Source organism: Phascolarctos cinereus, unplaced genomic scaffold (genome assembly GCF_003287225.1).
Source record: "Phascolarctos cinereus isolate Bilbo 61053 unplaced genomic scaffold, phaCin_HiC Scaffold_7;HRSCAF=346, whole genome shotgun sequence".
NCBI lineage: Eukaryota > Metazoa > Chordata > Mammalia > Diprotodontia > Phascolarctidae > Phascolarctos > Phascolarctos cinereus.
The window spans coordinates 121,599,624-121,612,152 of NW_027556180.1; the positions used below are offsets into that span (position 1 = coordinate 121,599,624).

The following is a 12,529-nucleotide window of genomic DNA, read 5'->3' on the forward strand; positions in this document are numbered from 1 at the left end:
GAAATAAAGAAGTCAGGAAGACTAAGGTTAGGCAATAAACAAAATAATAACTTAAATTCATCATATGCTGAGTTTGGGCTACCAGTAACATTCTAGTGGAGACATCCAGTTGGTCATTGGAAAATGCAGGCCTGGAACTTGGGACACATGTTAAAGCTGAAGACATAGAACTGAAAATTCTTCGATAAGGCTGACAGGTGAAGCTGTGATGAGACTTCCAAGACAGTGAATTTTAAAAGAGAAGACAAGAAACATGAGCATAAAATTTTAAGGCCCACCAACGCTAAGGACTCCATAAGAAAAAGTCAGAAAGGGAAGGAGACAAAGACACAATCGGAGAGGCAGAAGTGAACGGGAGTATGTCAGGACAAAAGGCAGACAAGGAAAATGGTAACTACCACAAGGAGTCCAAAGAAGATGAAGACTCAGGAAAGCCCATGGGATGAGGTATTAGGTAACTTTTGAAAAAAAATTTTAAAAAATGACATTCCTGGTATATTTTCAGTATGTCATAGAAAATGCTTTCTTCCCCAGGGAGTCCTGCTCTGATAGGAGGAGATATCTACTCAAGTGCCTAGAAAAAGGGCTGAGGCTATTAGCATCAGTTCCTACCAGCTCAATGTCTTGCAGCAGCAGCAGCAGCAGCAGCATCCACAGTAAATGAAAAGAGGCAGGGATAGGAAGGCAAACAGGGAGGGAAATGGGGTTGGCAGCTGTATTCTTATCCAAACCAGTGACCAAAGCCTGGAAAGGTTTGGTTTCAATGAAACAAAGTCCACTGATGGTTGATGGATGATGATAAGGACCAGAGGAAGCACCAATAATTGGGTGGCTGCTTTAGACTCCAAAGGAGAAAGAAAGAAAAAGAAAACAAAAAGTGGGGGTAGCTTATAAGTCAAAGTAGCAACTGATCTGGATGGAGAATTCTCTTGTTCCTGGGTTCACACAGTGAGAAAAAAATTGTGACTTCAAAGCAAAGGCTTACAGGGGAGAGGATAAAATAACCAACAATGAACATCAGAAGGAAAACAGACTTCATGACAACTGGCTAATGTCAGTTTTAAAAGCTAAAAAGCTGAACAGAATGTGGAAGGGAGAGACAGGCTGGGAGATGGATGATCTTGTTCCCCAGAAGATCATTTTTGCACCTTAGGATTAATCCTTGGGAATACTTGCTCCAAAGGCTGTCAAGTCCTCAGATTCACATTCAGACCTCCACTGAGTGGCCACTGGCAATTCCACCATGGTACTTACCTGTGATGGAGGCCCTAGAGACCATTTTTCTTTGAAAACACTCTGCTCATCCTCCTACCTTGGCCAGCCCCATCATTGGCCACTATTCTGTGGGGTCCTGGGGATGGGGCACCCTTTGAGAGGCAAAAAAGTCACTCTCCCTGCCCTGATCCTTGTGCCAAAGCACTCCCCTTATTAAAATGATACTGGTACATTTGTCTTTTCCACCAGCAGTATGGACATCCCCCAACTTCCTCTGGCTGCCAGGCTTCCTCTTGGCCCTCTGAGCACCCACCCTCCTCAGGAACACAGGCAAAATCAAATACCCCCATATCCCATATTCTTCAGGTATTCAGATCCATATCCATGGTTTGGGTAGCACTACATCTTTACAAAGTACTCACATAGGGACCAGACTGGGAAGAGCCTTCTGTACAGTGGTCCTGGTCATCCTGCTGCTTCATCTTGAAACAACTTTCTAGAAAGTTGCAAGGTTAGGGAAGAGAGTGGTCTCCTCCTTTCCTTAGGGCAACTCATTTTGTCCATTGATCATGTGTTGGGGGAAGGGAGAAGACAGGGGAACTACCATTTTCAGTCACATTACTGAGATTTTTCTTTTTTTTTTTAATTGGAAAAACAAAAAACAAAATAAAAAGACCCTATGGAGAAATGATCAGGATGGTAATAAAAATCATTAAAATCTCAAAGAAAGAATGAGTCTGCTGTCCCCAGGCTCCCAGTTAATCCTCTAAAACCATAATCTCCACATTGTGCACTTCATGTTGGTGCTTTTCTATCCCAACCCACAACCCTCTGCTCAATCCTCAGCTCAGTCTCCAGGAGTTTTGCCCTCAGGTTCCTTAGCCTGTGGGTCTGGAGCAAGATCCATTTCAGTGATGGTCTGCCCATTCTCAGAAGTGCTTTCCACAGCCGGTTGGCAGAGGTCAGGCCAGACTCCATGTCCACCAGCTCCACAGGGCTCACCACCATGGTCAGGTTGCCCAAGATCCCCATCCTATATGGCATCTGAGCTCAGCAGTGTCAGATTGAATGAGGGGTGGATGGTCATCAAATCAAGGGAGCTGGTCTTGGCAGAAGAGACAATGATTGCATAGCAGAAGAACTGGGAGCCAGAAGGCAGTGTGTGGACAGTCACAGGGCTAGAACCGTAAGGAGGATAGACATGGCAAGATTGCCTAATGACTGACACATTGGTGCTATAGAAATGAACAAGATGATGGTGAACTGAGGCTGCTAGATGGAAGGGGTGGAGAGTCAGGATAGTGCTAGAGGCCAGGCACTAGAGGTAGGGCCTTTTTGATGGTTTAAGATTGTTCCTGGGCATCAGTACCAGATTCTGCACTTTCTGAGATTTCAGCCTGTGGTCCTGTGTCTGCTTCTTTTGCTCCTTCAACTGGAGTCAAAATGTAGGGAAAGTGTTCTTCTCCTTGCTCTGTCTGGTTCCTCCTAAAACAAAAAAGCCTAAAACTCTCTTGACTGTGTGCATAGGGTCAAAGGAGGGGTCAGCATTGTAAAGGGCAGCAGTATCTGTAATCTGAAAAGGAGCCTGAAAGAACCTTTGATAAACATCCCTGAGTAGCTCCTCTATTTCCCTTTGTATATTGCAAACCACCTCCTTCATAAACTGCACATCAGCTATACCCTTCCAGAATATCAGGGTGTCCTCTGAAATCTCTTCCAGATCTTTCAGTCCTTCCTCAGTAGCTATGGTGACAACTACTGTGAGAGCTAAGTTCTACTTCAGGCCAGCCTCCTCAATATTCTCCTCTGAAATGGCAGTCTGTATGAGTCCTCCATCAGTCAAAGTGCATGTCTATACCATTCTTGTCTCCTGCCCCGGCACTGGTGCTCAGTCATTGCTGATTAGGAGGTCAAATTTGGTGCTTCTGCAAGCAAACTTTCTCATGCCAGTAAAAGTCTATCTGCCTAGACTGTATCATTTTCTATTACATGATCCCATCCAGATGAATGGTTCTCTTCCAGTCCTTCAGACTGGACTTGGCAAATGGAAGAACAAAATTTGAGGCTGATCAACTGATCATTGAACTTGACACATTTCACATTAATTCCTAAACATGCACACTTCTTTCAGAGGAAGATGGCTTTGCTCTTCCACAGGTGATAGGATGAGTAATTTCCATCTCTTCCTTTGCTTCTATGGTGCTAGCCTCAGTGCCCTCTTCAATTTTGTGTATTATGTGGGTTTCTATGGCTACAACCTCTACATTGTTCTTCGACTCTGTTTCATAAATCCCTTGCTACACAGGCTGTAACTACAAGATCACTTGAGTTTTGGTGTCTTCAGGGTTCTCCCCTTGGTTCCTTTCATTTGGCATCACAGCTACATCCCCCTATAGGGATACTCACTTTAGCATTGGCCGACTTTCATATGAAGTCAGAAGGCTGAGAATTCATCTCCAGCAGTCGAACAGCCAGCTGAAAAACTATTTTCAATAAAGTAGTAGAAACAAGAGCCAAGTTGCAAGAGGTTGAACACTTAGTAAAGTAGACAACTTTATAAAAGTTGGTAGTGGAACAAATAAATGGCAGAAAAGAGAAGTTATAGGCCATGAGAGTTGAGAGAAGTGGTTTCGTTTGTCTGGGACATTTGGGATTGAAGAGACCTGAGCCTGTACATGGGCAGCTGGAAAGGAACCAATGAAAAGGAAGGGAAGGAAGATGCAACAGAAAGAAAGAATGACAGCAAAGTCCCACAGGAGCTCGAAGGGATCCAGAGCATAGGCAGAAGGGTTGGCTTTGTCAAGCTGTTCAGAGGATAGCAGGTCATCTGCTTTTTGTTCTGCTAATTATCCTCTGGGATAACTACCTAGGTCTGTGGGGGGTTTTTTATTCTTATAGAGAGACCAGTCCCCTTTCTAGGTAGAGAGCCATATTGGGAAAAAAATACATTCTTAGGAAGATATGTACTCTAAAGGTTGCACTCAACTCTCTTATTAATTGGGATTACAGAAGGAATTTGCAGTCACCACTGAAGGTCATCCTGTGGGAGTCTTGTCACAATGGGAGTATCTTGAGGGATACTTTTATCACAGGATGGAAATCATTATTCCTCAGAGAAATATGGGATAGATTTAAATAGATAGAGCTCACTAGCAACTTCTGTTTTTGGCATTTTAAGGCCTTCTCAACAAGTCACAACCTACTTTCCATACATTCATTCACATACTCTCCAGTTCAGACAAATTGTCCTTGCTCTTTCCTTACGCATGCTATTCTATCTTTTTTCTCCACACCTTTACACAGACTGTCCCCCATGCCTGGAATTCACTCCCTCCTTGCCTCTGACTCTTAGAATCCCTAATATCCTTCAGGGCTCAGCTCAGACACAACACCTACAGGAGGGCCTTTCCTGATCTCCCTAGCTGCTAAGTTATCCTTTACTTAAAATATTTTACTATGCTAATTGGTGAGTGCCCCACCTGATCTTCTATTTCAGGCAGAACAAAATGATCCTTCCCTTTACTCTCTAAACATCTTACCACATGTGTTATAGCTACAAGCGTTCTGTGCTCTAGCTCCTTTTCCATTTTTAGAACCATAATAAATCAATAGTGCCTCTTGTTGGAATGTAAACTCCTTGTGGGGAGGGACTCTTTGTTTTTATATCTGAATCCCCAGCAGCTCTTAGCATTTATTAAAAGCTTAATAAAACCATTTGTGCTGTCTTTCCTAAAAGAATGTTCTCCTTGAGGGCACAGACTGCTCCATTCTTGTCTTCATATCCCCAGGACCTAGCACAGTCTGGCAGTTAGTAGAGGCTCAATATATGCTTATTGATATAAAAACTTCTCTTGGATGAAATGTTTTATACAGCAGAAACATTCTCATATTAGGACAAAGCAGAGATGTTTCACCTATTCCTAACCTTTTAAAGTCGACAATGCTGGGGACAACTAGGTTTTCCCACTTCTTTTTTTAAAAAATGTATTTATTTATTTTTAGTTTTCAACATTCACTCCCACAATATTTTGAGTTCCAAATTTTCTCCCCATCTCATCTCTTCCCCTACCCCAAAATGGCATGCATTCTGTATACCCCTTCCCTTCATCTGCCCTCCCTTCTATCTTGGCCCCCCTTCTCTTATCTCCTTCCCCTTCCATTTTCCTGTAGGGCAGGATAGATTTCTGTAGCCCATTTCCTGTATATCTTATTTCCCAGTTGCATGTGAAAACAATATTTTTTAACATTTGCTTTTAAAACTTTGGGTTCCAAATTTTCTCCCTTTCTCCCTCCCCATTTACCCTCATGGAGAAGGCAAGCAATTCGATACAGGTTATACATGTGTAGTCATGTAAAACACTTCCACAGTAGTCATGTTATGAAAAGCTAACTATATTTCCCTCCATCCCAACCCACCCCTATTTGTTCTATTCTCTCTTTTGACCCTGTCCTTCCTTAGAAGTGTTTCCTTCTGATTACCCCCTCCCCCAATGTGCCCTCCCCTCTATCATCCCCCTGCTCTCTTGTCCCCTCCTCACCACCTATTTTCCTCTAGGGTAAGATAGATTTCCATACCCAATTCAGTGTACCTGTTATGCCCTCCTTAAGCCAAATCCGATAAGAATAAGATTCACTCATTCCCTCTCCCCTTCCCCTCCACTGTAAAAGCCTTTTCTTGTCTATTTTATATGAGATAGTTTACCCCATTCTACTTCTCCCTTTCTCCTTCTCCTAATATAATCCTCTCTCACCCCTTAATATTATTCTCCAGGTATCACCCATGCATGTTCAACTCACCCTGTGCCCTCTATTTATCTTTCTATCTATCTATCTATCTATCTATCTATCTATCTATCTATCTATCTATCTATCCATCTATCTATCGATCTATCCATCTACATCTATATCTATCTATCTATATCTATATACACACATACCTATAATTTTTCCCTCCAACTACTCTAATATGGACAAAGATCTCATGAATTACAAATATCATCTTTCCATGCAGGAATGTAAACAGTTCAACCTTAATAAGTCCCTTATGATTTCTCTTTCCTGTTTATCTCATGTTTCACTTGAGTCTTGTATTTGAAAGGCAAATTTTCTATTCAGTTTAGGTTTTTTCATCAAGAATGCTTGAAAGTCCTCTATTTCACTGAATATCCATTTTTTCCCCTGAAGGATTATATTCAGTTTTGTTGGGTAGGTGATTCTTGGCTGTAATCCTATCTCCTTTGCCCTCAGGAATATCATATTCCAAGCCCTGTGGTCCCTTAATGTAGAAGCTGCTAAATCCAGTGTTATCCTGATTGTATTTCTATGATACTTAAATTATTTCTTTCTGGCCACTTGCAATATTGTCTCCTCGACCTGGGAACTCTGGAATTTGGCTACAATATTCCTAGGAGTTTTCCTTTTGGTATCTCTTTCATGAGGTGATAGGTGGATTCTTTCAATTTTTTTACCTCTGTTCTAGAATATCAGGACAGTTTTCCTTGATAATTTTTTAAAAGATGATGTCTAGGCTCTTTTTTTGATCATGGCTTTCAGATAGTCCAATAATTTTTAAATTTTCTCTCCTGGATCTATTTTCCAGCTCAGTTGTTTTTCCAGTGAGATATTTCACATTGTCTTCTATCTTTTCATTCTTTTGGTTTTGTTTTACAATGTCTTGATTTTTCACAAAGTCACTAGCTCCCAATTTCCCTATTCTAATTTTTAAGGAAGCATTTTCTTCAGTGAGCTTTTGGACTTCCTTTTCCATTTGGCCAATTCTGCTTTTGAAGGCATTCTTCTCCTCATTGGCTTTTTAGACCTCTTTTGCCATTTGTATTAGGCTATTTTTTAAGGTTTTATTTTCTTTGGTATGTTTTTGTGTCTCCTTTAGTAAGCTGTTGACTAGTTTTTCATGATTTTCTTGCATCACTCTCATTTCTCTTCCCAGCTTTTCCTCTAGTTCTTTTCCTTGCCTCTCAAAATCCTTTTTGAGCTCTTTCATGGCCTGGGACTGATTTATATTTTTCTTGGAGGGTTTGGATGTAGGAGCTTTGACATTGTTATCTTCTTCTGGTTGTATGTTTGATCTTCTTTGTCACCAAAGAAAGATTCTATGGTATGTTTTTTTTTTGTGCCTCTATTTGCTCAGGATCCCAGTCAATTACTTGAGTTATAAACTCTTTGTTAAGGTAGGGGTCTGCTTCCAATGTGGAGAATGTACTGTCCCAAGCTTCAGGAGTTTTGTGCAGCTGTTTTCAGAGATACTTCTAGGGACCTGTAAGTTTTCAGTTCTCCCAAGGTGGTATGATCAAGGCCAAGGTGTTTACTCCTTTCCTGGCCTTTGTTCTGGTCTTTGAGTGACCACAAGCACTCTTTTCTGCTGTGGAACTGGGAGAAGGATTCACTCTCTACCACCACTACAAACTCCACAACACCAGCTCTCCTCCTTGCCCCAGGACTGCCAACTAGAACTGTGATCCAGATCCAAGTGCAGGCAAAGCTGCCTCAGCGCCAGCAAAAGATCCCTGCAATCCCACTACAATCAGCCACTTGATTCCCCCTCAATCTGTAGGCTGGAAGCTCCCGAAGCAGCTGCCACACTGGGGCCACAAGCGGAAACTGGGGCTGGGACCACACTTCTCTCCCACCACAAATACAGACTTTTCCTACCGACCTTCTAAGTTGTCTTTGGTTTTGTGGGTTGTGAACTCTGGAAACTGCCACAGCTGCCAGTGATTCAGTCCTCTGAGGCCACCTCCAGGTTATCTGAGGCCTGTTTTGCCTGTGTGCCCATGCTGAACTGTGTTCCTCTCCCAGCTGGGTACAATAGACCTTTCTAATCACCCATCCAGGTTGTCTTGGGTTGGAATTTGTTTCACTCTGTCTTTTTGTGGGTTCTGCTGCTCTAGAATTTGTCTAGAGCCATTTTTTACAGGTATTTGGAGGGGTTTGGGGGAGAGCTCAAGCAAACCACTGCTTTCACTCTGCCATCTTGGCTTCACCTCTGGTTTTCCCACTTCTAACCCTTTCTGCTAGGCTTGAATGAATATTGGATTAAATAATTGACTGGTCTGTCCAAGTCCAGTTATTCTTGTATTTCAGTAATTTCTTCCCAAACATTTGCTTATGTTATACAGACCTAACATATGGATTTCTTGTTAGATTTTCTTATGAAAAAAATGGATAATCACTGTTTTAAAATTTTAAAAAGAAAAAGAAAAAGCAACAGGTTATGCAGCAGAAAACTATAAGAGTTCTTAACTCTGTGTGTGTGTGTGTGTGTGTGTGTGTATGTGTTTTTGTGCTCACACACCATGGACCCCTTTGGCAGAGTGGTGAAGCCTATGGATTCTCTCTCAGAATGTTTTTAAGTGCATAAACTATATAGGATTGCAGAGGAAACCAATTATATTAAAATACAAAAAAATTAAGCTCATAGACCCTAGTTAAGAGCATTTAATGTAGAACAGGAGTCCTCAGTCCATGACACACAAGAAATACTTTTGAAGGGCACTCACAATGCTATAGCAGTTAACAAATACAGTTTACCTTCTTCATTCAAGAAATGCAGCCACATTCTTTGTTGGAATAGACTCTTGGAATCAGGAAGGAGACAGTAATAGTCTGTATTCTCCATATTGTGGTAAAGGACAAGATAGGGAAGAAGAAAAAAGATGGAGGAGGTGGATAAAAGGAAGAAAAGGAAGAAGAAGAGGAGAAGAGATAGAGGCATAAAAGAAACCTGAAGAAAGATGGAAGAAAGAGAGAGGGAAAGGAAAATTTTAAAGAAGAGGAAGAGGAAGGAAGAGGGAAAAGAGCATTTTCTTACTTTTCCCAAGAGATTATATTCCCTAAGCAATCTGTTTTTCATAACTTCTTCATGTCCTCTTCTATTTCTGAAGTCATAAATCCCTTAAAAGTTCCAAGCTTTTTACTTTTGTTTTTGTTTTTATTTGTTGTTCCAACTCCATTTTCTACCTTTACTTGGCTACACCAATCCACTTAAAGAACATGTAGATGGCCTAATTTTCTAAGTTTATCTTCTTGTCTAATAATAGCATATATCTACAATCAATTTCCTTTACCCCAGACTGACAAGAAAGCTTCGAACCCATAGTGATTTGGGGGAAGAAAAAATTATTACTGGCTCAAGAAACTTTAAATTAAAGGGAATATGTGAGGACTTGGTATGCCACTTCAGAATGGTTGTTGACTTCTGCTCTGAATCTAAATTTACCAAATCATGAAATGATGAAAATATTTATTGTCTTTTCCACAAATTTCTGACCAGCATTTATTCAACTTGTCAAGGCCACAAACTAAGTGGGATAAATTCTAAGAGGACGCAAATGGACAGTTACAAAAACAGATGAGAGATTTCATTTGAAGAATCTTCATCCACTTCAGTCTTAATTGAATGTATTATGTACAACAGTGGCTCCAAAAAAGAAAGATCTCAGATTCTATTATGCTATTGATTTATAGGGTTCCATGTGAACTCCTAAGGTGATAATTAGAACCTCTCCCAGCCCTGCAAAACACAAACACACACACACACACACACACACACACACACACACACACACCCCTACACACAGTAATTTCACAAGAATCTGAGGAGCCATGAAGTGTTTTGGCCTCTTGATCATGAACCGTTCTTTGCAAGTGATTATCAATGTGCAGTTATCAAAAGGACATTTCAAATGTCTTATTTTCACTATTTGCTACTTTCATGGCTAAGAAGGCAAGATGATGTGACTGAATTATTGACAGGAATCTCTTCAGTGTGCCTCATGCTATATTTATGGTGATTTCATTACATTTCTTTTCTCCTGAGGGTTTTATGATGAACTTGTGGAACAAGCAAGAACTAAGGAAATCATTTCTCCTAATTTCCTTCTAATTTTCTGCTCCTTAAATAGAAAAAGGAAATATTTAAGAGCCCTCATTCTTCACCACCCCCACCCCCTCCCATAGTTCTAGGAGAAATAAAATCATGACGAGGCCACAGGGGATTAGAATGTGAGGACTGAAAAATTAATGCAAATTCTACAGAGCTGAAAGTTCAAAGTGTTATTTTTAGTTCAATTGAGTATTGGGACCACTGCTAAGAGGGGTGATTGATGAGGTAGGATGCTTACAGTTGTAAACTATATAGGGAGCTCCATCATCCTGGTAAATGCATTTCCTCAGGTCAAGGATAATCAGGAAGCAAAACATCCTACCTCATAAACAAGAAAATAAACAGGCTGAATGTACAGGGATAGAAAGTACAAAGAAGAATCAATAACTATGGGCAATTTGAGAATATTTTAAAAGACCTTATTACATCTCTGAATAAAAATGTTTCCAACTTTATACTGCAGAAATGGAACACTACAAATTCAGACTCAGTGATGAGGGCACATTGTGATATATACATTATAAGTGAATTCCTATGAAAGGTGTAATCTCACCTTAGTTCACTTGTGTGAACTGATCCTGAGTGAAAATAAATAGATTTAGGAAAATATTCTACATAATAATTACAGTAACAATACTAAGAGGAAGATGAATCCTGAGTAACTATAATGATCAATCTTGGTCCCAAAGAATAGATAATGAAATAGATCTCCCTTTTCTCAGCAGATGTGAGGGACTACAGAGGCTGAAAGCTATATATAATTTTAAATACAAGTATTTTATCAATTTTTTTTTCTTTTGACTTAACTTTGTTGTTGTTATAATGGAGAACTCAACTCTAGATAAGGAAGAAGAACTGAATCTCCAGAAAATAATTGGATGCAAAAATACCAAAACCATCAATAAAATATTGAAAATAAAACCAAAAAATAGTGTTCTACAACTTATGACATGACAGGGGAAACTGAAGTAGTTATATTCACAGCCAAATGGATTTGCATGTAACTTTGTATGTTCTTTTATATGTGGTAATTGCTGCATATTTATGTATCATTGATATGTCTGCCTATTAGCTATGCATAAGTTTACTATTTATCTATTTGCACATATGCTACTATTTATGCATGATTTGTTATGTAGGTCAATTTGTCATATTTTTGTTTTATTTAGTACATATGTTGATGTGACATATACATGCAATAATTCTTCATGTAATTGAGACCTGTAGCCTCTAGAGAATATCCACAATACAGAACTGGATAAATATGTCCAAACTTAACTTAGCTGATTTGTTGGAGATAGCAAATATGTAACTGGGGGGAGGGTGGGGAGGGAGGAGTGGAAGGGAAGTGGTCTTTGAAAGCCAGGACCTAATCAGAGAAAAAAGGTATTTAATTAAAAAAAAACATGTTTGTGTCCAGTAATCCCTTTATGCGGTAAAATCAAATATCTTAAGTAAATTAGAAAGGAAGCAGTGGTCCCTGGATGAAAATAATCTGCCACATTTTCACAGTAACTTTAAAAGGCAGCAGAACACTTTAAAAAAAAAAGTCGGTCCATTTGATTGAGGCCATGCAGAAAACAGATTCAAGGAGAAATGCACATTTGGAGGAATGCATATCTCTACATAGGTAGAGAAGGAGAGACCCCAAGAAAGTCATGTGAAGCTATAAGAACAGAAATAGGGTGAGGTCAGCTACCAGCTACCAAGAGTTCAGCCAGGACTTGGGAGAAAAGTTGACTGAACACAAGGAATGTTAGGATAGATATTATAATCCTTAAAAGCCACCCCTGGACTATAGATCCCAACTTTATAATTACGTATCTGTTTTCTCCATTTGCTTTACCTCCTGGGAATATGAAACCCTTCTTTAAAAAAAAAATTTACTTCGTCTTTAAAAACAGTGTTAACTACACAGACATTTGTTAGCCTGAATATGCTTATTGGAACTGAAGTCCACAGGGAGAAACTGAGGGAGAAATATCTCTGGAGAAGAAAGAGAGCTAAATTTAACACTGAGGCATTTTGTAGAGCACTATCTCTAACTAGGGGCTCAGAGCTCTCTTATAACTTCCTAGAATTGTAAAAAGAAAAAAAAATCATATGAGCCTTGAGAGGAAAGGCTAAAGTTAGGAAGTCACAAGGGAATTGACTATAAAAATGTTGACATATTTCTATGGTCTATGGCAAGAGAGCCTAAAATTTTAGTCAGACCAACTTACTAGGAACTCTCTCAACACTCTGATAAGCAACAAGAACAGTGCTTTCAGGCTATGCCAGAATAATTAAAATAATCATAATTCTAATTTTCATTTGAAGACAGTGAACCTTCTCTTATCTAAATTTTGTATCTTTCCCAGCAGCTAGCATAATGTCCCATATACCATAGGCACTTAATAAATACTCCTTACA

The 12,529-nt window shown here is 39.8% G+C and overlaps 1 pseudogene; it reads right to left on the reverse strand.

Moving 5' to 3' along the window:
* Nucleotides 1–1,973: 1,973 nt before the first annotated feature.
* On the reverse strand, nucleotides 1,974–4,530 carry LOC110198812 (glucocorticoid modulatory element-binding protein 1 pseudogene; annotated as a pseudogene).
* Nucleotides 4,531–12,529: the final 7,999 nt, after the last annotated feature.